Raw genomic sequence first — 24,015 nt, 5'->3', positions numbered from 1 at the left:
GCCTGTTAATATGGTAGATTACATTGATGAATTTTCAAGTATTGAACTGGCTTTCATCCCTGGAATAAACCCCACTTGGACATGATGTATAATTCTTCGTACATATTGTTGAATTCTATCTGCTAATATTTTGTTAATGATGTTTGCTTTTATTCATGAAGGATAGTGGTCTGTAGTTTTATTGTACTGTCTTTTTCTCATTTTGATATCAGAGTAATGCTAGCTTTATAAAATGAATTGGGAGGAATTTCCTTCTTTTCTATTTCCTAGGAAGAGGTTTTATAGGATTGGTATTAATTACTCTTTAAATGTTTGATAGAATTCTCTACCAGTGAAACCATCTGGGCCTGGAGATTTCTTTGTTGGGAGTTTTAAAATTGTGAACTCAGTTTCCTTAATAGTTATATGGATACTATTCCAATTATCTCTTTCATGTTGTATGAATTGTGGTAGTTTGTGTTTTTCAAGGAGTTGGTCTATTTTGTCTAGGTGGTTAAATGTGTGTAGGGTTGTTTGTCGTCTTCCCTTATTCTCCTTTCGATGTCTGCAAAGTTTGTAGTGATATCCCTTTATCATTTCTGATACTTATATTGGCATTTTTTGTCTTCTGTCTTTTTTCTTTGTTAGTTTTCTAGAGGTTTGTCAATTTTACTGATCTTTTCAAAGCATTAGCTCTCTGTTTTGTTGTTTTTCTCTACTGTTTTTTCCATTTTTAATTTCATTGACTTCTACTCTTATCTTTATTATTTCCTTCCTTCCTCTCAATCTGCCTTCTTCTCTTCACCTTTCAGAGTCTTTTAATATTTGTTTTATATATAATGTCTGGGTTCTTAGATATAGTTAATGGGAGGAGTAGGGAGAAGTATCTCTACTCCATCTTCCCAGACTGTACATTTTGCTTTTGTGTGGATAATGTCCTTGGATTCTACTGACCTTAGGTCAGGTTCAACGTTATTCTTTTCTGTGTTATGGGACAACCTTTGAAATATGGGTATATTGGGAAATAGTTTTTTTGTGATGATTTTTCATTCTTGCTGTGATGGGTGTTCAGCGTAATTATTGAAAGTAGATAAGACATAACTTAGGGCAGGGGTGATCTAATATTTACAGTAGATCTAAAACTTTTCCTACACTTCTGCTAGATGGCTGCTGCCATCAGGACTTCTCCCACATAGCTGACTTCTTGGTGGGGAGGGGAAGGAGCAGTTGGCTCAGAAACCTTGTTGTCAACTTCTTTTCTCCCTCCCTCTTCCTTTGCTTCAAAATGGTCTCAAATCTGGAAAGAGAGAAGAAACACCATTTCATGATAGAGATAGCAAAAATCATGCTTGGCTTTGTAGTATTTCTATATAAAAATAGTATATACACACACACGCACACACACACACACACACACACACACACACTCACACACTTCAGCAGTTTAATTGTACTCATATTAAATGTGGGTCCATTTCGTACTACAATGGTTCTTACTTTTTGATTTCCCTTTATCATTCTGATGTGAAAATCATGTTGAAGGGGAAATTGTTTTTGCATATAATGAGTATAACTTGCATCCTAGGGGCCTTGAAATGCAGTTTACTAAACTAGATACAAAAGACAACAGTCTAAACATAGATTTCTTCATAGTCAAGCTCTTCCTGTGAAGGTTTAAAAAAAAAACAACAAAAAACCTAGGGAATTGTCACACTTCCCATTGTTATTCACATGCTTGTTTGGGATTTGACGGTGGCAGCTGCCAGAGGCCTGACATTTCAGCAGGGAGAGAAACAGGACAAAGAGTCAGAAATCTCTGAGCAGCACTTTCAAATTCACTGTAGCCCCTGGGCATTCTGGAAAATGTGGTAATGGTTGTAGAATTCGGATAGATGATTCCTATATTAAAACAAATTCAATTACCTAACAACATGTTTGAACACTACGGAATACAGAATTAAAATTCCACCAAATCCTATCTGTTGCTTTAAATTCTGCTCCTTCAATGGCTTGCCAGCCAAGTCTACAAATACTGTTTATCAAGAAAGGACAAAGTGCTGGGCACTATACTTGGGGGCTGTTGGGGATACAAAGATAAACAGGCCCCAGTCCTTGAATCTGAGTAAATCATCTAGACGGGAAATAAAAATGTATACAAGTGACTGCTCTAATGTGCTTGAGATGAGGCTTCATGAAGGAGTTGCCATTTGAACAGAATCTTCAAGGATTGTTTGGTGGCTGCAAGCAGCAGAGATGGACTATGGCTAATTGAAAAGGGAAGGGGGGAAGGAAAAGAGGGGAATCTATTGGGGATTGTGGGAGTAGCTCCTGAATTAAAATAAAAGCTGAACCTCTAAGGGAATAGGCACTGTGGATTGATGTATGGAGACTGGTGGCCGATTTTTTTTCAGAGCGTGGTCTGTAGGATGGGTCAACTCCAACACTATAGGGTTGGGTCACTCCTCTCAAGGTACAGATTTCAAGGTAAGAGGGCCTGATAGGTATGACTTAGATCATGTGTCCACCTCTTGGCCAATGCAGTGCCAGGGGAGTCATTCCTTAAAGGAAGATCACGAACTCTAATCGAAGGCCAACCACAGACAGGTGGAGGGAACAGCTGAGACACAGAGGTCGGGAAATCAGGAGCATGTTTGAGCATAACAGAGAATCTAGTCTGTCTGACGCATAAAGTAAAGGAGGGGCCTAAGGTGGGAGAGATGAGGAAGGAGAGGCCGATTGGAAGTGGGTGGTGGAAGGCCTGGGTCACTGTGTTTGAAATTGGGGAGAGAATCAGTGGCTGGGGGTGGCAGGAGCAGATCTGGTAAGACCTGTTCTTTAAGAATACTTTTCTGGAAACAGACTTGGGTTGTGAAAAGAGAAGACTGGCTTCAGGAAGGTCAAAAAAGAGGTTGCTTAGCTGAAAAGGAGTCGAGAAGGCTTAGAATGATACTGTACTTACCACTAAACTACATCAAGCGTGAAGACTTTTACGCATTTTTATTTTTACCCGGCAAAGGAGACAGCGCATGCATTATTTACCCCTTTTAGTACGAAAGCTGGAGTGGCTAAGGACCTGTTCTAGATCCCGTGATGGTAAGGGAGAGCCAGGGCTCACCTTCAGGCCCTCTGCCAGGGCTCCTCTAACACGTGAGACCCTGTAGCGGCATCCAACCAACTTTGCTTCATTGTACCACAGGCCGGATCCCTTTTTTCCCACCACCAGGATAATGCCCTTTTGAGGTTGTGCCCTTGAGTAAACAGCTCCAGTCCGTTTGAATCTTAGCATGTGCCTGACGTGCTTATGTGGGTTGAATGGGGTTTTTCTTCCTCCCTCTTGAGAGAGGATTTCCCAAGAGGAGTTTCAAAATAACTTGTGGTCGTATTGAACCTGTGCTCAGCAGCTGAGCGTCCGGACAATGATAGCATGGAAGGAAGCAGAACAGTGGTAAGAACCGTGGAAAGTCCAGTGGCTTACATTAAAGTCCCTGCTCTGCCTCTTTCTAGCCATGGGACCTTGTTCAAGATAGTTGCCTCTCTAAAGCTCAGTTTCTTCATTTGTAATGTGGAATTAGTAAGGGATCGACTCCATGGAGTTGCTCTGAGAATTAGATGAGATAATGCTTGTAGAGGCATAGTAAGTGCTTAATAATGCTGCTACTATGTTGTTTTTGTTATCTCAATTAAAATATGGCGGGAGAAGGATTCTAAATAGTTTTGTGACATTTGAGTTTCGGTGCCATCTAGTGGCCAGGAAATTTCAGAATGTGCTATGGGCCTGGGTGTTGCACCCACAGATGACAAAAGGGCCTGTTATTCTGTAGCTGAAGGAATTGCTGCTAACTGATTTCAAAGGTGGGTCTTGGGCATGCAGGCCAGGACCAGGAATATTGTGTGACCTCTTTACTGGCCTGAGTTGCATATAGAGGATAGTTTTGCCTCTATAGACAGTAAAGGAAGTCAGACCTTGGATTCTCTGGTGCCTCCTCTTCCTTGGACTGGCCACACAAGGGAACTCTATGTTTCCAACAGGTGTAGCAGCCGCTTGGGGCAATGCAGACCCCAGACCAACTTGCCAGTGGAGTGGTGAGGAATGTGATTATGGTGGTCATGTGGTTTGTGACTTATAAGTGGAATGACATCAGTAAGTTACTTAACCTCTTTAAGCCTTTGCGGGTGTGGAGAGAAATAGTACCTACTTCACAGGGTTTTCCTACGAATGCATGTCTGTGCTTAGCATAGGGCCTGATACAGAGAAGGTGGTCAGTGAACATTAGCCATGCTTAGTTTTCACTTTTTTTGATTTTTTTAAATTGAGGTATAGTTGATGAACAATATTTTATAAGTTACAGGTGTATAATATAGTGATTCATAATTTTTAAAGGTTATACTCAATTTATAGTTATAAAATATTGGCTGTATTCTGTGTTATGGAATATATCCTTATTTATTTTATACATAATAGTTTGTACTTCTTTATCCACATCCCTATCTTGCCCCTCCCCCTTCCCTCTCCCCACTGGTCACCACTAGTTTGTTCTCTGTATCTGTGAGTCTGTTTCTTTTTTGTTGTATTCACTAGTTTGTTTTATTTTTTAGATTTAAGTGATATCATACAGTATTTATTTTTCTCTGTCTGACTTATTTCACTTAGCATAATACCCTCCAAATCCATCCACACTATTGCAATTGGAAAATTTTCCTTCTTTTTTATGACTGAGTAATATTCCATTGTATATATATACCACATCTTCTTTATCCATTCATCTGTTGATGGACACTTAGGTTGCTTCCACAGCATGGCTATTGTAAATAGTGCTGCTATGAACATTGGGGTGCATGTATCTTTTCGAATTAGTGTTTTCATTTTGGGGGGATATATACCCAGGAATCGAATTGCTGGGTCATATGGTAGTTCTATTTTTAGTTCTTTGAGAAACCTCCATACTGCTTTCCGCAGCAGCTGCACCAATGTACATTCTCCTTAGTTTTCACTTCTGTAGTAGACTCTTGTATTAAAGAAGGAACTTTCATTCATTCATTCAATCAGTCATTCAATGGATATATATATATTGAGAACCTACTATGTACCAGGAGCTGAGCTAGATGAAAAACTGAGCTAGATGAACTGAACATACATAAAACAGACACAGCTCCTCATGGTTGGGGTGATGGGTGATGACTTAAACAAGTGAATTCCAGGGGAGCTGTGTGTCATGAGCTTAAGTTGTAGACTGAACAAAGGACCTTTCATGGAGCATCATTCACATCACAGACATCGTAGAGTTGTGCAAACTTACGTGACACTTTGAAAGTAGATGGGAGTTAAGTTTCTTGTTCTTAAAAAAATCAGTACCTTACAATGATTTTTCAGAAGATGAAAGTAGTGCTTTGAGGAATGGCTGTGCTTTCCTAATTTGCCTAAATGCACTGTATGGGCTGGTGGTGGACCTGGCAATGACATTAAAATATACTTGGATTCACCTATTATTAATACTCGCTTGAATATTATTCACCCATTATTAAGGCTTTGGTGGCTTGGGTGACCAATTTCATTTTGTTGAAAGGCTAAAGAGCATCCTATTTATCTTTAACCTGTCTATGTAATCAATATAATAATCCTCCTCCTCTCCTCCACCTTTTCTGCACATTAGCCTTATGTTTCTGAATATTTTCTGCCTTCAGTTCACAGGAATTTAGCAAGCTCCTGAAGTCCCACTTCTTTCAGAAAACCACTCTGCAATATGTATTACAGATGGAATAATTCTCCTAGGCTAAGTTCTAAAGCAGTGATTTTTTTTTTTTTTGCGGTATGCGGGCCTCTCACTGCTGTGGCCTCTCCCGTTGCGGAGCACAGGCTCCGGACGCACAGGCTCAGCGGCCATGGCTCACGGGCCCAGCCGCTCCGCGGCATGTGGGATCTTCCCAGACCGGGGCACGAACCCGTGTCCCCTGCATCGGCAGGCGGACTCTCAACCACTGCGCCACCAGGGAAGCCCTAAAGCAGTGATTTTTATGAAGGGCTTGGTGAGGGGCATTGAGGAGAGGAGAAATAGCTGTGTATGCTTGGGAAAAACATGTTCAGTATGAAAATATATTAAGTAATATATAAGGCAGTGTATGACTCTATACATGAAATAGTCTGTATTATACGGAACAATAGAAAATGTGTATTCTTTTCATTACATAATCAACAAAAAAGTAAAGCTCAACAAAATTTTCCTGCCTGGAAGATAGACTCTTCAGGGATTCTTAGGGATATTCCCATACAGGGGAACATACTAAATAAACTCTGGTTGAGACACTGGGTAATATTTTTTCCATTTATCAAAATGGAACGTGGATTAAAACAAAATTGGCAAAGAAACCAAAGGCTGGAAAATGTCTGTTTATCTGGTTTCAATTATCTTCTAAATGAACATTGTTTGGGAATTCCCAAATAATAGCAATAACGATGATGGTGATGACATCGATTTTTGTGCCAGGCTCTGTGTCAGGAACATACCACATGGTACCTCATCCACTCCTCACCTTGTCAAGGAGGAAGGTAAGAAAATTTTTAGTGGTAAGACTGCTACTGTTGCCACTTCAGCCAAGCTCGGTGACTTTCCTGGGGTCAGTTAATTCTTGTCTTTCTGGGACCTGCATGCCTGCTTCGGTGCTGTTTGCTTCCTGAAAAGCAAGCCCCTTCTTTGATCCTACTTGGCAGCGTTTTTCATAAATTCATTTCCCTTCATTTAAGTGTGTTCTGCAGCCCCTAGAGGATAATTAAAAAGTTAATTTTATAATAGTTAATATTAGTGTAGCTCTTCAAGGTCAGAGTCTTCTACCAAAATCCCACTTCTTTTATATTTTCTATTCAGCTTCCATTGTTGAGAGGTTCTGCAAAAAAGATTTCTGTTTACACACTGCTGGCAGGGAGAGAGCAGAATCTTTCCTCCATCGTTGTTTTTTGACTTTAAAAAATTTGGCTTAAAAATGTGTTTTTGTGAGATCTTCTTTTTCATTTTGTTCTGTGGGACTGATTTGTTGCTAAAAGTTTTGCCTAAAAGTTACTATTACTGAATACGTTTCCAGTAGATCCTAGACTGAGATGGCATACTTTTAGAATTTCTTTTTAGGCAGTTAAATTAGGGAAGAAATGGCCACATAATTAAAATAAAGCTGTTTGGTTGCTGGCCTTTAGCATGTGTTCTCCAAAGCATAACGATTGTTTGAAATCTCACTCCCCTTTATGCTCTTAAATGGGCACCTTCAGTTGCATCAGATGCCATGCTATGTCTATCCATCCTGAACTATAACTCGTTTCTTGGTGCTGTGCTCTATCATCTATTTATTCTATGAAGGCTGGTGTTTTAGAGGACTGTATGTGAATCTATTTCTTGGTGGTGCTGGTGGCTGTAGTTAATGTTCTTACTTCCCCTGATGGCTTACACAGGAAGCTTAAGGCGCAATCAGACTATAAAATCCCGACCAGAGGAGAGACCGTAATTTCAGCTACAGACTAAGCAGATAACAGACGATGGCTATTCACTAATCAGAAAGATAAGGGAATGAGTTTGATTCCTCATTAAAAGCTTCATGGTTTAAGTCTTTTTTAAAAGAAAGCTCTGGGTCTTAGCTTATTAAGTTACATAAACAGAGTGAAGTGCCATGGGGGAGAATGGAAACTCTCCGTGTGACCTATAATTAGAAAATTTCCACACAGGGAATAAAAACAGAGACTGTGTGCCACTTCCTGACCCCACTCACCCATAGAGGCTAAGCCATTGGTGGGAGACAGATAAGAAAACACCAAGGAAAGGAAACCTGAGTAGTCAGTCGGCCAGTTTGCTGTGATGTGACTCAGCCTGAGATCCATGCATGGAACATGCCCTTGTAGTTTAAATCACCTCCAAGGCAACAGTAAGGAGAAAGGCTTCCTAGTGCCAAACTCTACGCTAGGGAAGAGCAGTTGCTGTGTGATTCCCGGGTGTAAGGCAAGGAATCAGAATCCTACTCTCCTACTTACTCATTTTGTGACTTTGGGAAAATACACTTTTCTGAGGCTCCATTTCTGCCTATGTATCTTCCTCCTATGTATCCCCATAGATCCTGAAATAGGGTGAGAATATTGAGCCCACCAATTTGTTGGTCAGTCGATTGGTGAACTGTTTGAGGACAGAGATGGTCTCCTAAGCACATAACACAGTGGCTGACCTATAGTAAATGCTCAATTAATATTAATTGAATAAAAATATGTGTGTGTGGAGAAAAGGGAACCCTTGTGCACTGTTGGTGGGAATGTAAATTTGTGCAGCCCCTATGGAATACAGTGTGGGGATTCCTCAAAAAAATTAAAATAGAACTACCATACAATCCAGCAATTCCACTTCTGGGTATTTACCTGAAGAAAACAAAAATGCTAACTTGAAAAGATATATGGAGCCCTATGTTCATGACAGCATTATTTACATTAACCAAAGTATGGAAGCAACCTAAGTGCCCATCAGTTGATAGATTGATAATGAAGATGTGATATATATATATATATATATATATATATATATATACACACACACACATATATATGCAATGGAATATTACTCAGCCATAAAAGGAATGAAATCTTGCCATTTGTAACAACATGGGTGGGCCTAGAGCATATTATACTAAGTGAAATGTCAGACAGAGAATGATAAATACTATATGATTTCACTTAATTGTGGAATCAAAAAGACAAAACAACTGAACAAACATAACTAAACAGGGCTTTCCTGGTGGTGCAGTGGTTAACCATCCACCTGCCAGTGCAGGGGACGCGGGTTTGAGCCCTGGTCCAGGACGATCCTACATGCCTCGGAGCAACTAAGCCCGTGCACCACAACTACTGAGCCCATGATAGCCTAGAGTTCGTGCTCTGCAACAAGAGAAGCCACCGCAGTGAGAAGCCCGCGCACCGCAACGAAGAGTAGCCCCTGCTCGCTGCAACTAGAGAAAGCCTGCGGGCAGCAACGAAGACCCAGTGCAGCCAAAAATAAATGAATAAAGTAAATAAATTTATTAAAAAAAATAACTAAACAGAAACAGAGATAGAGTTACAGAGAACAAACAGGTGGTTGCCAGAGGGGAGGAGGATGGGAGGAAGAGAGAAATAGGTGAGGGAGATTAAGAGGCATAAAGTTTTAATTACAAAATAAATGAGTCACAGGTATGAAATACACAGTGTGAGGAGTATAGTCAATGATTATGTAATATCTTTGTATGATGAAAAATGACAACGAGGGCTTCCCTGGTGGCGCAGTGGTTGAGAGTCCGCCTGCCGATGCAGGGGACACAGGTTCGTGCCCCACTCTGGGAAGATCCCACATGCCGTGGAGCGGCTGGGCCCGTGAGCCATGGCCGCTGAGCCTGCACGTCCGGAGCCTGTGCTCCGCAATGGGAGAGGCCACAACAGTGAGAGGCCCGCGTACCGGAAAAAAAAAAAAAAAAAAAAAAAAAAAAAAGACAACGAGATATAGCATGCTAATAATTTTGAAATGTATAGAAATATTGTATCACTATGTTGTGTACCAGGAATTAACATAGAGTTGTAGGTCAATTACACTTCAAAAATAAGCACACAAACAAACTCGGAGAAAAAGAGATCAGAGGAGGCAGGGGTGTGGGGAGGGGAATTAGATGAAGGTAGTCAAAAAGTACAAACTTCCAGTTATAAGATGAATAATTACTAAGGATATAATGGACAACATGATAAAGCTAATTAACACTGCTGTACATTATACGTGGAAGTTACTAAGAAAGTAAATCCTAAGAGTTCTCATCACAAGGAAAAAATATTTTCTATTTTTTTATTGGAGTATAATTGCTTTACAATGTTGTGTTAGTCTCTGCTGTACAGTGAAGTGAATCAGCTATATGTATACATATATCCCCTAACTCTTGAGTCTCCCTCCCACCCCGCCATCCCACCCCTCTAGGTCATCACAGAGCACCAAGCTGAGCTCCCTGTTCTATACAGCAGCTCTCTACTAGCTATGTATTTTATACATGGTAGTATATACATGTCAGTGCTACTCTCTCAATTTGTCCCACCCTCCCCTTCCCCTCCTGTGTCCACAAATCCATTCTCTACGTCTGCATCTCTTTTCCTGCCCCACAAATAGGTTCATCAGTACCATTTTTCTAGATTCCATATATATGCGTTAATATACGATATTCGTTTTTCTCTTTCTGACTTGCTTCACTTGCTATAACAGACTCTAGGTTCATCCACATCACTACAAATGACCTAATTTCTTTCCTTTTTATGGCTAAGTAATAGTCCATTGTATATATGTACCACATCTTCTTTATCCATTCATCTGTCAATGGACATTTAGGTTGCTTCCATGTCCTAGCTACTGTAAATACATGGGGTACATGTATCTCTTTGAACTATGTTTTTCTCAGGGTATATGCCCAGTAGTGGGATTGCTGGGTCATATGGTAGTTCTACTTTTAATTTTTAAGGAACCTCCATACTCTTCTCCAAAGTGGCTGTATCAATTTACATTCCCACCAACAGTGCAAGAGGGTTCCCTTTTCTCCACACCCTCTCCAGCATTTGTTGTTTGTAGATTTTTTGATGATGGCCATTCTGACTGGTGTGAGGTGATACCTCACTGTGGTTTTGATTTCCATTTCTCTAATAATTAGGGATGTTGAGCATCTTTTCATGTGTTTATTGGCCATCTATATGTCTTCTTTGGAGAAATGTCTATTTAGGTCTTCTGCCCATTTTTGGATTGGGTTGTTTGTTTTTCTGATATTGAGCTGCATGTGCTGCTTGTATATTTTGGAGATTAATCCTTTGTCAGTTGCTTCGTTTGCAAATATCTTCTCCCATTCTGAGGGTTGTCTTTTTGTCTTTTTTATGGTTTCGTTTGCTGCACAAAAGCTTGTTAAGTTTAATTAGGTTCCATTTAAGGATGTAATGGACAACATGATAAAGGTAATTCACACTGCTGTACATTATATGTGAAAGTTATTAAGAAAGTAAATCCTAAGAGTTCTCATCACAAGGAAAAAGATTTGTTTTCTATTTTTTTAATGACGTATCTACATGAGATGATGGATGTTCACTAAACTTATTGTGATAATCATTTCATGATGTATGTAAGTTAAATAATTGGGCTGTACACCTTAAACTTATATAGTGCTATATGTCAATTATATCTCAATAAAATTGGCAAACAAAATCCTGGTATGGTGACTGGCACATAGTAGGTGCTGGTTAGAATTTTGGTCCTATTTCCCTGATACTTTTTTTTTTTCCTTAAAAAATATGTCACTAGGACTTCCCTGGTGGGGCAGTGGTTAAGAATCCGCCTGCCTATGTGGGGGACATGGGTTTGAGCCCTGGTCCGGGAAGATCCCATGTGCCACGGAGCAACTAAGCCCGTGTGCTACAACTACTGAGCCTGTGCTCTAGAGCCCGTGAGCCACAACTGAAACCCGCGCACCTAGAGCCCATGCCCTGCAATGAGAAGCCACCGCAATGAGAAGCCTGCACACCACAACGAAGAGTAGCCCCTACTCGCTGCAACTAGAGAAAGCCCCCATGCAGCAACAAAGACCCAGCGCAGCAAAAAGTATAAAAAAAAAAAAAAAAAGCTGGTGGCAGAAGTATGTATAGACTCTGATCCCATTTATATAAAAATGCACACATATATAAATTTGTGTACACATAGAAAACGTCTGAGTACGCTGAATGCAAAAACCACTGTCAAGAGGAGATACTTTGGAGAGTAGAATTTGGCAGAGTGTAGTGGGAGAACTTTAACGTTTTTCTTTACAAACTTTCATAATACTTTATATTACAAACTCCTGTGTTATTTGAATTATCATGGATTTGTTTTTAAGAATAAATGAGGGAAAAGTTGTAATGAGAGAAAGTAACACATAATGTAAGGAAGAGAATTAGAACCATCAGTACTCAAAAGAAGAACATTAGTTGCCTTTGGAAGTCGTGAGTTCCCCTTCTCTGGAGATATCTGAAGTTTACTTTAATGGTTACACTTATCACCATTTTAAACCATAATCCTGGGCCAAAAAGCAGGAATTAGGCTATTTCTATTAGTCTTTGTTATAAGATTTCCTCTGCTGATGCTGTTTTCTTTATTCTTTTTAGTTGTAGGATTATCATGGGATATTTCCTGAATGGCTACTGTGTTGCAGACATCGTGCTTTACATACGCAATCTCATTTAATTCTCACAATAATGCATGATAGCATGATTATTATTTCCATTTTATGGATGAGGAAACTGAGGCCAAGAGAGGTAAAACAACTTACTCAGTGTCACAGAGCTAGTAATGTGCTGAAGATTTGGGGTGTCAAGTCTTTAATATCCTTTTTTTTTAAGCATCTTTGACCTCTCCCATATTACATCCAAAAAATGTGACCTTGGTAATTACCTCCTCTCTAAAGACAGTTTCTGATTAGTCAAAGCCAACAATCATAATAAAACATTTTAATGAACATTTTTCCTCCTCATCGTAGCTGGTATGATGATTTGGAACTTCTTCGTGTGCTTTTTAGTATTCATCTTTCTGAAGAAATGACCTTGACCCTGGTGGGACAGGCAGGGCATTTATCTGCCTGGGTGGGTGGGGTGGGAAAACATGAGGGGAGGGTGTGGAGATTAGAAATCTTATGTATAAAGTGCAGAGACAAAGGTGCAAGTAACAATCCCTCCTGACATTGCAAATAAAATTGCATTCTGCCTACAGAGAGCCGTTGCTCTGAGGAGGGCTTTTCTAAATTCCTTCATTTCCCCCTAAAATACACAAAGGAAAAGGCCTTGCTTTTTTGACTAGGGATGAGAAAGCCTGGTTAGTAACTCTGCCATATAACACTGGGTAGTAAATGAATATCCCACTCCTTTCTACCCCAAGGAGCGATGGGAAGAAGAGAAGTGGGCAAGAGAGAAAAGGGAGAGAGGGGAGAAGCAGGAACCTGTCCGCTCTGCTCTGGGTTGAAACTTCTGAGGGAGGATTTGTGTTAAAGGCAGCCAGAGTAGTTTCAGGGAGTCTGAGGGCTGGGCCCTGCCCTGCTTTGTGGGCAAAGCCTGGGACAATTGTAGTCTCCTGAGAGAGGCCCTCAGTGCATCAGACTCTGGAAAAACTGGGCGGCCTTCGGACGTGATATCTGAGGGAGGCTTCTGGTGGAATAGGGTTCCCAGTTTCTTGAGGTGCTAAGGCTGGAGTGGCGGGCAATCTAGAGAATCCGGTGGGCCTAGGCTGCAGAGTAGGTCTCAGAAGGTGGTCGGCTGTGGGAGGTTGGCAGGCCTCCTCTTGACCCGTCTCAGGCCTGCTTATGGACTGGAGGACCACGTCAGTGGAAGGAATAGAGACTTGGCCTTTGTAAGGCCCTGAAGCCAGGAATTTGAGGGAGGGATGTTTGTATGGGAACCCGAAGGCTGCCGAGGGACCCCAAAGTTGACGTAGCCTGAACTCACTGAAGACCAGCACCAGGCCACCTGGCTCCTGGGGCAGGGGAAGTCACATCCCTTTCTCCACACATGCAGACCCCCTCCAGACCTCACCCAGTCCCCATCCAGCCAGGGAGGAGCTGAATGGCTCAGAAATCTGAGACTGAGCCTTATCTGGAGCGAGACTGTCTAATGGAACATTCTGCAATGATGCGGACATTCTAAATGTCCAATATGGTAGCTATGAGCCACGTGTGGCTATCAAACACTTAAGACATGGCTAGTGACTCTGAGGAAATGAATTATTTTTCATTTTTAGCCATTATTTTTATTGTAAAAAAACAATTTAACAATATAAAAGAATTTATTAAAATAGGAAACAGTACCACTCATAATCCTTACACCCTAACATAAAGTTATTTGTATATAATCTTTGAGTCTTATTCTTTTGTATGTGTACTTCTACATTTTTAAAATCAACACATTCAAGATAAAAATCAACTTCTAATTATTTTATCTCTAAGGATATCTAGGAAGAGAGCTAAAATATTTCTGAGTAAAGGGCAGTGAAAATAAACTTTGTTTTGTAGTTTTTTGAGAATTATTTTAAAGAATTCAAAGGGAAATCGAATGATACAGCTGTGTGGAGAACTGAATTTTAAATATGAACTAATTAACATTTAAAATTAGATAGCCACAAGTGGCTAGTGACTACCATACTGGATAATGAATATATTAGAGGGGCTATTTAATGTACTGAATTGAACTATGTTTTAAAGTAGAAAGGATGAAAAGGTAATGTTTCCCCTCTAATAAGTGGTTATTGTAAAGAAGAATGGGTTAGTTACAGATCAAATAAGGAAATTACCTCTTCTCTGTGTATCCAATGGTTGTGAGATACATTTTTGACTCCACTCTATATTATTGCTAATGAACGTGTGTTCATTGTTGAAAAATCTGGAAAATACGGGTGAGCTAAAAAGAAAAATTAATATCTAGAGTTCCACCTTTTCCCTTTTTATTTTAATAAATAAATGTGACCGTCCAGTCTGGTCACATGTGCGTGTAGGTGTATATATGTGTGTATGTATAATTATTTTTAAGAATGGAATTATAGTGTCCTGTTGTTTTATAATTTGCTTTTCCCCTGATTTATATCACAAATAATCCCCAAATGAAAACACTGAGGCTGTCTTCAGTGTTTCCGGCTCATGAGCGATGCTTTGATAAATGTCCTGGTGGCCAAATCTTTGTGCACAGCCATAACTGTTTTCTTGGTACTGCTCTCCTGGATCCTATGTGCCCCTGACTTCCATAAAATCTCCATGGCACATTCATTGTCCCCTTCCCTTCAACCAACCAATCCACCTTGCTCTTTTTCTCCCTCAGGAACCCCACCTTATCCCACTGTGAAGGAATCAGAGGAAGATTATTTACTTCACTTGAGTCTAGTTGAATATTTACCAGGATTAATCCAGATGGGAGAAGGCAGGTCCTGTCTCCTGGTTGGGAGTGGGGTTCTCCGCTTGTCTCCACATAAAATTTAAGAGGTAAAGAGGCCATATGGTTGTTTCCTGTTTATGGAAACCTCATCTTTCTTCACCTGTCCTTCCTGTTCCCTCTTCCTGTCTTTGCCTTCATGAGCATCCCGCGATTTCCTGTTCTGTGACCTGCCGTGAGGCTTCTCTGAGCTCACGGTGGGAATGTTTGAGAGAATCCTCACCAGGTAGGATCATTGTGAATTCCACTTAACTCAGCTATAACTTAGTTACAACGCCCCCTTTCTAATTTGACTGATTTCCACACTTTAGAAATGTTTCCCCAGCCTGACACCATTCTCCTGGTGGCAAGCCGTGGCTCTACTGTCACCTCTCTGACAGATCCTTTAAATTACTAAACGGTGACAGGAGTAAAGGGAATAGGAGAGTCATTCATCGCTGATAATTGTCTTCACGTTGTATGAATCATCTGTCTCTATTTGTATGCCAAGGTGATTAAGAAGTTACTGTAAAGAGTTGCTGTAAAAATTATTTTACTCGTTTTATTCTGAAAAGGCAATACATGCACAAGGCATGAAATTAAGAGAACGTGAAAAGGTATAGAGTGAAAATTAATTCTCCCTTTTACCCCCATCCCCAGAGAGGTTTTCTTTCCAGAGGTAACTGTTGTTGTTATCAGTTTCTTGTGTTGTTATCAGTTTTTTGAGGACCTGCGATGTCCAGTAAGGACACCCTGCCGTATGTGCCAATGCGTATATAGCTGCACTGAACACACAAAAGGTAGCTAGTCCAAACTGAGATGCGCTGTAAGTGTAAAACACACACCATATTTTAAAGACGTATGAAGGAGGGCATGTAAAATATCTCATAAATAATTTTTGTATTGATTGCATGTTGAAGTGACAATATTTTGGATATTCTTAAGCGCATTTTACCCGTTTCTTTTTACTTTCTTTGTAACAACTAGAAATTTTTAAATTAACATATGTGGCTCACATTTGCAGCTTGCATTATGTTTCAGCCCAAAAGTGGAGGACACTTAGATTGTTTCCAGTTTTCTTCTGCCCACTTTTTACAGATGATGCTACAATAAATAGCCTTTTATATTATCACACTGATGCAGTTGGATAAGCTAGATCAAATAATATTTATTTACATTTTTAATTTTGACAAATGTTGTCCAGTTTGTCTCCTGAGAGGATGTGACAACTTATACACCCATAAGTTTGCTCATGCCCCTTACCTCCCTAACACGTGTAGTATCAAACATTTGGATCTTTGCCAATCTGATAATTGGCAAACTCTATGGTTAGTTTGGACTACCTGGTCAAGTAACTTAGTTTAAAATATATCTAAGAATAATGATTACTAATTTTATGTAGCAAATTATCATTTCCAAAGCATTTTCATATGTTTCCTCATTCAATTCTTACAATAACCTGGTGATACAAGCATTTTAGCTAGAAGCAAACTGAAGCTGAGATAAGGAGGAGAAATGAACCTCTGTGTGTGGTGAATACTTTATATACATAAATTCATTTAATTCTCAACACAATATGGAAGCAGATTTTATAGGCTTTATGATTCCCATTTTATAGATGAGGGCACTGAGGTCCAGCATGGTTAGGTGACTCACAGAAATCACACAGCAAATAGAGGGGTTAATGGTGCAACTTTGCTGTCAGACTAGCGTGAGTGAACTACCTTACTAGCTGTGTGAACTTGGACAAGTGTATTTATATGTAAAATTGGGAGAATAAAAGTACCTACCCTATGGAGGGGTGTCAAAATTAACTGAGGTGGTGTATATAAATAGCACAGTGCCTGGCACACAGCAAGCCCTTAAACAAGTGTGTGTATGTGTATACATGTGTGTATGTACATGTATGTGTGCATTTGTGTGTGTGTGTGTGTGTGTGTGTGTGTGTGTGTATGCATGCCAGGATTCAAACCCAGGTTCTTGGTTTCCTGAGCCCTCACCTCTTTGTTTTCCCCCTCTCAATGACTCAGTCTGTCTAGGCAGTAGGCTCAGTTTTCTGACCCAGTTATTACCTTTGTGTGAGTCGGGAAGGGCAGGAGCAGAGGGGAGGGGAGGCATTTCCAGGTTTTCATGTGCTTGCCACCTCCTCTCCAGCCAGGGGAGAGGTTGACCCTTTCTGTACCTGATTATCTTCTTCATCAAATGGGTCATGGGGCGGTATTGATAAGGTGGAGACTCTTACAAGCTGTCTTTGATGTCTTGGAGCAAAATAATTTGCAAGTCACATGGACTTGTGAGTGAAAAGGTGAAAACGCTTGTACTAGGGACTCATGTGGAAGTTGCCCATGGCTCAGGGACACTCTTGATTAGGGTAGGCTAGTACTGGCATACTTAGATGCCTCCAAATCAAGTAAATAATTATAATCCAATAAACTGCAGTTGTGAAGTTGAGCAGAACCTTCTGTGATTTTAGAAGGGTCTTTATTCTTTCCCTTTTGGAAAAAAAATGACAGGAAGTAAGTGATCAGGAAGTGCAGGAACAATAGGCTTTTCCTGGAAGAGTGGCTCTGAAGTGATGACTAAACATTCAGACATGCTGGGCTTCACCGGCAGAGGCTGAGGCCATGGCCACAGCGGAGAGAGGGGCCATAGGTAACTTCGGAGAGAGGGACAGTTCAGCTGAAGTGTATTATTGACTACTCCCTATCTGGTGGAAATAAGTGAGAGATTAGGGCAAGGTTATACTGGACCTGGAGACCATCACATAGTTAACTGGCAAAAACTGCTGCCTGATTTGAAGCCTTGAAGGAGTTCTTAGTATCAATCAGGAGCAGCCAAGAGAGAATGCTTTCATTTGCTTCGGTAAAGGAAACGTCCTAGAGGTTTTTGAAATGTCTTAAAAACGGTAGCAGACAGCGCAGGTCTGTTGCCTGTTGGTCTTCCATCTTTTAATCCACTGAATTCTGTTTTGAAAGACCTTGTATGACTAGCAACGTTTATTAAGCCAAGTTGTTTTTCTTTTTATAATTAATCATGATTTGTAAAAAATAAAACTACCCCTCTGAATGCCTCATCAGCCTGATGTAATCCGTGTGATCACGCTGAATTAATGTAATCTGGGGCAGGAGAAGAGACACACGATGCTTAAGGTATGCTAAGCTGCCTGCTTACCAGCGAATGCATGATTTTTCCTAGGCTTTGTGACATGTTGACAAACCGCTCTGGAGCCCTTCTTTCTAGCTCCTCAGACCCTTTAGAGAACCAGGAGCCTTAGCATCTGTTTTGTAGGGGTTCCTAGGAAAGGAGAAGGTCCCTTTCCAATGGAGCATGAGATTGAAGTAACAGTAACGTTTTATTTCTTTGAAAAATATTTAAAGATGATAAAGAAAAAAAAATCATTCATAATCTTACCACTTCAACAAATTATATAAGAAGAGTATCTTCTTCAGCAATCTCATTTCATGTCCCTGAGGTAACATTGTGAAGAAACAAGGTGTATATTCCTCTCATTTCTTTTCTTAACTGTGTAATTATACACACACACACACACACACACACACACACACACACCCACACCCCTGCTTTCTTAAACAGAATGGGATGCAGTTTGCTGTTTTTTACTTGATTCTCTACATTAGCACTTAGAATTTTTCTTTTTTAAAAATGGTTACAAAATAGTTGACATTTAACAAAGTTTGTTACGTGCTATTTATTCTTCTAAGCATTTCCAAGTATTAACTAACTTTAATGCTCACAACAACCTCTGAGGTAACCACTTTTCTCATTCCCATTTAACAGAGGGAGGAGCCTGAGGCCTTGAGAGGCTGCGTGATTTGCCCAGGATCGTAAACATTAGTGCAGCCAGGACCCCAGCTCAGTCAGTTCAGCTCTATCACCCACACAGCTCACTCTTCCGCTCACATTTGCAGCCACTGTGCCATGGATGGACCATAGCTTAGTCAGCCTTTCCAATTTTTTTCTTCTTTGTTATTTCAATGCTTAATAAATACCTCTGTACATACATCTTTATGTCCTTTTGCTTTTCTGTCTGAAGTGTTATCTCCTACAAGTGGGATTGCTGGGTCAAAGAATAGATTATATAAAATTTGAATTAAAGTTATTTTTTCTTCTGGTTTTATTGAGATATAATTGACATACAGCACTGTATAAGTTTAAGATGTACAGCATAGTGATTTGACTTACATACATCATGAAATAATTGCCAAGTTTAGTGAATATCCATTATCTCATATAGATACAAAATAAAAGAATAAGAAAGACAATTTTTTCCTCATGATGAGAACTCTTAGGATTTTCTGCTAAGAGCAGTATATAATATATAGCAGTGTTAATTATATTAACCATGTTGTACATTATAATATATATATATTATGTTAACCACATTGTACATCCCTAGTATTTACTTATAACTGGAAGTTTGTACCACCTTCATCCAATCCGCCCTGTAGTTTTAATTATTCCTCACGTTTTAACATGCCTTACATCAAAGAATACAGTCTATACAATTTTTATATCAAGTGTTTGCTTAGTGGACGTTCTAAAAAGAGGATCATAACTTTACTTAAAAATATAAACATAGTCTGGTCGTGGAACAACAGACTAGGCAATATGTGGATTTTCTAGGTCCCTTCTTTCTTCTCAGCATTTTCGTGTCATGTCACTGCTCTGCCACTTATTAATAGGTTAACCTTGGGCAAGTTAGGCCAAATTTCCTCATCTGGAAAGTGGAGTTAACGAGAGTATCTCATTCTGTGGAAGTATTGTGAGGACTGAATCAAATAATTCACGCCCAGCATTTGACATTGTGCCTGGCACACAGGAGGCCTGAGTCAATGTTAGCAGGGATCTGAGGCAGCAGCACAAATCAACATCAAGAGTGGACAGTTTGGGGGCTTCCCTGGTGGCGCAGTGGTTAAGAGTCCACCTGCCAAGGTAGGGGACACGGGTTCGAGCCCTGGCCCGGGAAGATCCCACATGCCGCGGAGCAACTAAGCCCCGTGAGCCACAACTGCTGAGCCCGAGCTCTAGAGCCTGCACGCCACAACTACTGAGCCCACGTGCCACAACTACTGAAGCCTGTGCGCCTAGAGCCCGTGCTGCTCAACAAGAGAAGCCACGACAATGAGAAACCCGCGCACCGCAACGAAGAGTAGCCCCCGCTCACCGCAACTAGAGGAAGCCTCCGCGCAGCAGTGAAGACCCAACACAGCCAAAAATAAATAAATTTTTAAAAAAAGGAGTGGACAGTTTGTTAGCTTTCAAACTGGGTTCAATATGCAAGAGATTTCCGAAACAGAGTATGGAGAAGGCTTCTGAAGATTACAACGAGGTTATCTGGCAGTTGGAGTGAATGGGGTGAGAATTTCATGAAATTGACCACTAAGTGGGATGCCATAGGCAGCCCCTTCTGAGTTGCCCTCCATTCAGAAAATCCCCTCCACGGCCCATCCGGCATCTCTGACCAGCTGGCTTCTCTTCTTCCTCCTGACTTCAAGGTTCTATCTTCTACCTTTGCCATTTCTTGTCTACAGCCTCTCCCCGGTGATCTGTTTATGCTTCGGTGGTTACAGAAACTTAGAGAATAATTAAGGACAGGGGAGAAAGAAGTGATTTTTTTGTTATGAGGATGGGAGGAAAGAGGGTTGAGAACGTTGGCCAACTTGGAGGTGGGGGTAGGGCAGGAAGGAATTCAGTTTAAAATGTCACCTTTTGGACTTGATTTTCACCATTGGCTTTTTGAGTCTCGGTTAATTGAGTCTTTTTGCCAAAATGATAAAATGCTCCCCTTTTGCATTTGGGGTAAGTTGATAGGAATTAATCAGACTCTGTGAAGTGTGTAGAGGAGTGTATGACCTATCTAGGTATGTGTGGGAGTAGTTCCACCAGATGTGAAAGTCAAATTAGCACAGTTGCTCCCTGCAGCTGGGGGGAAGGTTTATCTGGGAAAGAGGCTGAATCTGTTGGCTAAAGCAAGCCTTTGGGTTTTATCCATGGTTTCTCATATTCCATGCATTTAATAATTAAGAGTTGGCTCCATACCAGTAATGTGGAGCCTCAGAATTAATACGTGGGAGTTTGGGTGCATAACGTTTTGATGCTTATTATTACCTGGAGATAACTACTGGGTCTGTAAGACTAGCCAGGAAATCTCATGAAAAGAGTTCCTTTGTTGATATACTGGCTCCTGTTTTATTGTATTTGGTGGAGCAATCTAATGAAAATAATAATTTTTACTTTTCTGGTTTATTTGTGGGTTCAACTGAGAAGCTAAGGAACGCAATACTGAAAAAAGGACCAGGGGGAAAATGAATTAATGAAGCCTCCCCAAGCTCTGAGTGAAGAATACTATCGAGGCCATCTGTGGTCTGCCTGCCCAGTGCCCTTCGTCTCCACAGGGTCCATCTCTTTCTGCGGGAAAAATCACATCTCCCTGACCCTGATCTTATGGTTTGGACGGAGAGGGCACTACCTCCTGGCTCTGGTGGGAACTCAGTTTCAACCAATAACACCACATCCCTCCGGTCACAGTAACTAATTCTGGGGCTGGCCCTTGACCAATGCCAGATCAGACAGAGGCAAGCCTGAGCCTCTTGCTCAAATCCGTGGGATTGCTAAACTGGCAGCACATACGCCCAGAGCTTCTGGAAGTCATCCTGCTACCACAGGAGAGGAGCCTGCCAGAGAAGAAATCCAACATAAAGGAAAGCAGAGCCAGGGATGGATACTAATTCCTGATGACACCATATGAGTATCTGGATCCAGCTGCACTTACAGCCAGAACCACTTGGATGTTTGTTATCTAAACAAATAAATCTTTTGTTGTTGTTGTTAAGTCAGTAATAACTTGAATTCTAAGTATTCTATACCCAGAAAGGAAGAATCTATCTGTATACAAATTTATAGCCTGGAGAAATAAAATGTCAGCCTCTTCTGTTAATCTTCCTGGTGTCGAAAAAAGAAAGATATCTCAATGATGAGACTGTTGGCTAGTTTCCAAAATGTGTCAGGGTGAGGAATCATATTATTCTTTTCCTTGCTCCCAAATATGTTTCTGACAGCCACATGGTGTTCAGATAGCCAGTGTTTGTGTAGAAATCCCCTGTCTGTCCAGCCTTATCATGTTCAGCGGATCTCTGTTTGCAGAGACTAGGTGTCCCTTCTCCCTCTTTTGCCTTTGCTCAACACGTCCTGTGTCTTATCTGGAGCTCCTGGAAGCCAAGTTTCTCTTTTCAGATGAGCACCTCCCCATGTTAACACATGAATCATGCTGACAATACAGACGATCCTTACCCTCCAGGTCCTGAGGAAAAGAGAAGGCTTGGAAGGCTTATGTAGCTGTATGATGACAGTCTACAGAGAGAGACACAAGACTGCTGAGACCACACATGCAAATGGAGCTTGACTTTAGCCCTATGTTAGGAGAATCATTTTCCCGAGAGAACAGAGTTAGTGCCACCCATCTGTTGCCAAGAGCCATCTCTTAGACCCTTGATGTGGGATTGTGAAATAGAGTTGGCCTAATGACAAGGGGGCATAAAAAGTGGAACTTCCTCACTCCAAATGTCTAATTTATATGGTAGAAAACTATGCTCAATTTGTAAGAATTTATTTCATATTCTGCACCAGTTTGCAATGGTCATATGAGACCCAGCACTGGCCTGAGCATCTCTAGATTAGGGATTGGGAACTCAAGTGCCTGCAGGTGCCAGGAAGCTGGCAGAGTTGGGTGAAGTGGACTGGGTGGGGCCTGAGCACTTGCTTGCATGATTCAAGGGAGCTGTCACCGTTCGGCTCCATCTGAGGGTCATGTGCACGTGCAACATGCACTCTGTGCTGTTGGATCCTACTTGCTTCACCAGAGGGCCTGGAACCCAGAAGTCATCCATTTGCAACCTCTGACTTGATAATAACATAGGTGATTGTTCCAGGTGGCTGGATGTTGGGTTGGGTTTAAACCTAATTTAGTTCACTTTGAATAGGACCCAAAGTGTTGTGGTTTAGAGCACAGACTCTGGTGTCAGGCCAACCTGGGTTTGTGGCCTGGCTTTGACATTTACTAATGTTTTGACCTTAGCCAAGGAATGTAACATCTTGGAGATGCAGTTTTCACATTTGTAAAATGGGGTTACATCTGGCTGTGGGTGGGCTTGGGGGTAGCAGAATTTGAGGTTAAGTGACATGATGCTCTTAAAGCTCTTATGCAGTGGTTTTGTAAAAGTGTAAAGCTTTCATAAATGCTAGCAGTTCTATGACTAGAGCTGACAGAAATCCAAGTAAGAAGTTGTTCTTTTATTCTCCAGAAGTATAAAGTCAGAGAGACAATACTGTGTAGTGGTTAAGAGGTACAAACCCTGGAGTCAAATCTTGCTCTCTTTCTAGCCATGAGACCTTAGCCTCTGTTTTCTCATCTGTAAAATGGAGATCTAAGGTTGTCTATCCCCAAAGAGTCTAAATGATTATGTGATTTAACACTTACAACTGAGTTCGCATTCCTAAAACATTTAGAACAGCCTGACACACAGGAAGGGCTATGGGAGTGAAAGTTTACAATACTGTGACTGCAGTGAAGTTTTAATAGCTCTTGTAACTTTGTCATTTGAGTAACACTGTATACATATCCTGGAACTTGTCGTTTACATTATACTAACTTTAATAACACCTGATGCAATTATTTTTAACGTAAAGAGTTACAAAAGTTTATTCACTATTATAAAGGCCACTTCAAATCCACAGTGAAAGGTATAAAAATGTAGAGTATAAAAAAATGAATGCAATTATGTCAAGTTCTTTAAAAGCAGGTTTTACAAAACTCATCTAGATGAGAGTCACGTACATTAGGAAAAAAATAACAATTGGTTGAGAGCCTGTTTTGTGCAATGCACGTGGTGAAGCCTAGAATCAAAGCAATAAATGGGGAAAGGTAAACACCTCTACTTCAAGCCAACATCCATGTCCACACACACTAGCATATTGTCGGTATGGGGACATTTCCTGAGATCTTTTTCTACCTTCAGAAGTTACCTGGTAGCGCTGGGGTACAGGGGATAAAGATCAGTACTAGTGAGTTCAGAAGTAATGCAGACAAA

At 40.7% G+C, this 24,015-nt stretch overlaps 1 long non-coding RNA gene across 2 annotated transcripts in view; it reads left to right on the top strand.

Moving 5' to 3' along the window:
* LOC307185182 overlaps positions 1-21,357 on the top strand; it is a 60,933-nt gene extending 39,576 nt beyond the window's left edge. The window contains exon 5 of one of the 2 annotated variants that reach the window (XR_013827900.1): positions 21,197-21,357. This is a non-coding gene — a long non-coding RNA (uncharacterized lncRNA). Of the gene's footprint in view, positions 1-12,127; positions 12,239-21,196 lie in introns of those variants that run through there. The other variant, XR_013827901.1, reaches the window with a different exon arrangement.
* The last annotated feature ends 2,658 nt before the right edge of the window (positions 21,358-24,015 follow it).

The sequence above is a fragment of the Stenella coeruleoalba genome (assembly GCF_951394435.1).
Source record: "Stenella coeruleoalba genome assembly, chromosome: 4".
Taxonomy (NCBI): domain Eukaryota; kingdom Metazoa; phylum Chordata; class Mammalia; order Artiodactyla; family Delphinidae; genus Stenella; species Stenella coeruleoalba.
The sequence above is the reverse complement of the archived record's forward strand: the minus strand, read 5'-3'. Positions and strand labels throughout refer to the sequence as shown.